The sequence below is a fragment of the Apium graveolens genome, chromosome 2, assembly GCF_009905375.1.
Source record: "Apium graveolens cultivar Ventura chromosome 2, ASM990537v1, whole genome shotgun sequence".
Classification (NCBI taxonomy): Eukaryota; Viridiplantae; Streptophyta; class Magnoliopsida; order Apiales; family Apiaceae; genus Apium; species Apium graveolens.
The window spans coordinates 295,989,284-295,993,539 of NC_133648.1; positions in this window are offsets into that span (position 1 = coordinate 295,989,284).

The window sequence follows — 4,256 nt, forward strand, 5'->3', positions numbered from 1 at the left end:
ATGAGAGTGACGAAAGTGAAGACGAAAATGTGGGGGTAGTGAGAAGGAGCAAAAGACAACGAACGGAGAAATCCTATAGGTCTGATTTTATAACTTATTTGCTCGAAGAAGGTGACCCAAAAACCTATAAGGATGCGGTTACCTCACTTGATGGGCCTATATGGAAAGAGGCCATCAAGAATGAAGTTGATTCAATTATGTAGAATCATACTTGGGAATTAGTGGACTTGCCAACTGGTTGTAAACCATTAGGTAGCAAGTGGGTTTTCAAGAAGAAGTTGAAAACTGATGGCACTATTGATAAGTATAAGGCCAGACTTCTGATTAAAGGATACATGCAACAAAAATGCCTTGATTACTTTGATACATATTCTCCAGTAACGAGAATAACGTCCATAAGGATGATGTTTGCTATTGCTGCAATGCGTAATCTAACTGTACATCAGATGGATGTGAAAACAGCTTTCCTAAATGGAGACTTAGATGAGGAAATCTATATGGAACAACCCGAAGGGTTTGTTGTCCCAGGACAAGAAAGAAAATTCTGTAGATTGGTAAAATCATTGTATGGTTTGAAGCAAGCGCCTATGAAATGGCATAAAAAATTTGATGAGGTCGTGCTGGCCAATGGCTTCAAAATTAATGAATGTGATAGTTGTGCCTATTACAAGGATAACGAGAGTGGCTATGTCATGATGACACTATATGTAGATGATCTACTTATTGCCGGAAGCAATGATAAAGTGATCAAATCTACCAAGGACATGTTGAAATCAAGATTCGACATGAAAGACATGGGACTAACAAATGTAATTCTGGGAATTCAAATTTCTAGAACATCAGAGGGTCTCGCATTAAGTCAACCACATTATGTTGACAAGATCCTTGAGAAGTTTCTTAAGGATGACTTTGAGAAAGTTAGGACACCTGTGGATATGACTTTGCACCTATCCCAGAACAAAGGTGTAGCTGTTTCCCAATTGGAATACTCGAGGATAATTGGTAGTTTGATGTACCTCATGAGCTGTACAAGACCAGACATTGCATACTCAATTAGAAAGTTGAGTAGGTTTACGAGTAATCCGGGAGCTGATCACTGAAAAACGATCATAAGGGTATTAAGGTACTTGAGGGGAACTCGAGACTATAGACTGCACTATGAAAGATACCCAGCAGTATTAGAAGGATATACTAACTCAAACTGGATATCTAGCAAAAAAGAACTTAAGTCTAAGAGTGGCTATGTGTTTACATTAGCTGGAGCGGCAATATCATGGAAATCCTCAAAATAAACGGTGATAACTCATTCCACGATGGAAGCTGAGTTTGTGGCACTAGATAAATGCGCCGAAGAGGCTGAATATCTACGTCAGTTTCTGGAGGATATTCCAAGATGGCCAAAGCCTGTAACTGCAATAGGGATATACTTTGATAGTCAATCCGCTATTGGCAGAGCACAGAGCACGATGTATAATGGAAAGTCTCGTCATATACGACGGCGACACAGTTCCATTAGACAATTGATCTCAACCGGAATTATCACTATTGACTATATACCGTCAAAAGATAATATCGCGGATCCACTAACCAAAGGGTTATCAAGAGAAGTGGTTTAGAAATCATCGAGAGGGATGGGCCTTAAGCCTATTGCTTATCGGCATCATGGTGGACACCCAACCATTGCTGACTGGAGATCCCAAGAACTTGGTTCAATGGGACAACTAAATCATGATGACCAAATCACTGTGGGGTAACCCCTGGCCTGTTCCTATGATGAGAAAACAGTGAGACCCGTAAGGTACGAGGTTGAGCTTTGAGCTTTTAATGATCTTTGATGAATACCTGGAGTTTAGGAATGAACGCATGGAATTCAGTTGAGTAAACGCGGGTTATTCTATAAGATAAAGATCACCTATGTGGGAGAGAAGTGGGGCCACTTCAAAGGAGAATTACGAGGCACAATTCTTTAGAAATTCTTGCAGAACCAGGACGATATTCCATGGACAAAATGGACATACTCATGAGAGCTGAACGAGTTAGAAACGATATAGTGATAAGTATATCATCGTTTACACAAACGGTCGAATAGTTCAAGGATAAGCACGTCTACTGTCTACCAGTAAAGTCGGTATGCTTAGTCGAGCGAAGGTTCAAGGAGCATTCTCTACCTATCGTATGCTATATCTGATCGAAGAAACCATCACCAAGTCAAACTTCGTGTCTGTCTATCTGGTGTGTGCTACTGAAATATCAATCTCATCCATGTGGGGGATTGTTGGAAAATGTGGGTATTGAGCCCCATATTGTCAAGTCATTTTGAGCCGTTCTTGAGTGGGTGTCGCTTGGAGTATGTTCTCCTCCGTGAGAGCTTTCCGAGGCACTTTGAAACACTCAAAATGGTTAAGGGATGAATGAGATACGATCATTTAAAGTTGGTCCCTTGAAGGTGGAATCGTAGATGTGAAAACTTGTATCCCACATTGAAATGGAAAAGGGATTTCCATTATTTTATATAGCACAACACTTTAGTAGTGTTTAAAAGTGTTAGTAAGGTGTTGCTCCATCTCCTACGTGCGCGCGCAGGGGGGTGTAAATTGTGGGATTTCGAGGGGTAATCCGAGGCTTGCGAAGCCTTCGGGCTTGCCCGCGTGTGCGACGTGCGGACACGAATGTAGCAGAAAATTGGCCCGAATAATCACAGACTAGTTTTGCTAATTTATTTTTCCACTGGGCTTGGGCTCTTAAATAAATATTCATTATTCGGTATTTATTTTTATAAATACGAATATGAATTGATTTGACAGTTATAATTCGATTCAATTACGGATAATAATTGACTCTCGAATTAAATTTAATTAACGCGTTTAATTAAATAAGAGAAGTAGTGCACACGTTTCTCTAAGCCTATATATTTTCGCTATAGGGTTTAAGGTTTACTCACTCAGAATACACAACCGTCCTCCTAAACACAAATCCTACCTCTCTCTCTCGGTGATAGTTTCGTACCCGTTCAAACTCGCTGAAGGTGCTCGTTATCCGTAACGCCGCCGCTGCCTCGTTTTATCCTGGGAGGCTATCGACTCGCACATACGGTGAGAGGCGAAATAGCTTTAAGGAGACAGTTTCAACTGAACTCGAGGATCTCCCTTTGTTTATATCTTTTCTTTCTCTGTTTGATCTCGTTTACTCACACACACTTATTTAATTTATATATATATATATATTAATCGCAGATTGTATTCAGAGACGATCATATCCTATAATCCTCTAATCCCCTTTTACTACACAAGGATCATAAACCGGCGCACTAAACGTATAAAAGATGCAGGCATCAATAAAGAGTAATGGAACATGTACAAAAAAAATCATGGAATTACCGAAAAACTAAGTTACCTGTAGATTATTTTTGAGTGAAAGTGCTTCAGTTTTCATTTTCTCCACTTTTTTAAACCCATTGAGTGAAACAAGTGTCTCTTTGTAGTTGAAGTTTGGAAAATTTTGATCTTCTCCAAGTCGATAATATTTGATCACTTGGTTCTCATAGTTATAAAAGAAGTTATACAAAAACATTGGATTGATTGACTTGCAACCATAAAACTGTCTTGCACCCAAAAAGCAACGTAGATACATAAATAACTTAGTATCTGACTCAATACGGAACCTTTTGGACCAAGAAACTTTGCCAGAAGTATCATCCAACGTCCATAGATGAACCGGTTAGCTGGATTCAAAGACCATAGCAACGGAACCTTTGAAATCCATAATATTTGATATCCTTTTTTGAATTGAGGTAAAAGGGTGAAATTCAGTCCACGAATCAGAAATTGAGAAATACAGCTGAAGCATTGGTACAATAACAACAAGTATGGAATCATACACAATCCTTATAACCATGTAATCATCACAAACAGAATCATAACCAAACCCTAACTCCATATAAACGACACGGGTTGGGAGGAGGAGGAAGTTTGTTGCATTGCCTAATAGACGGATTCCAAAGATAAAATTCATTAAAAAAACGTATTAGTTACACATAGAATGCCATTATAACAACTACCAATAACATGATGTCTATCGGGGCTTAACACTACGATAAATGCGAATGGGAGAAGTAGACAAATCTTGACCATTGACATCGAAAAGCGCCTGGAAACGATATTGATGTCGGAGTTGCTCTTGTTGTTGAATTTGGAGGAAGTAAGTCATCGTCAAGATCCTCGTCTTCTTCTTCCTCGGCGCCTCTTCAATTTCGAGTA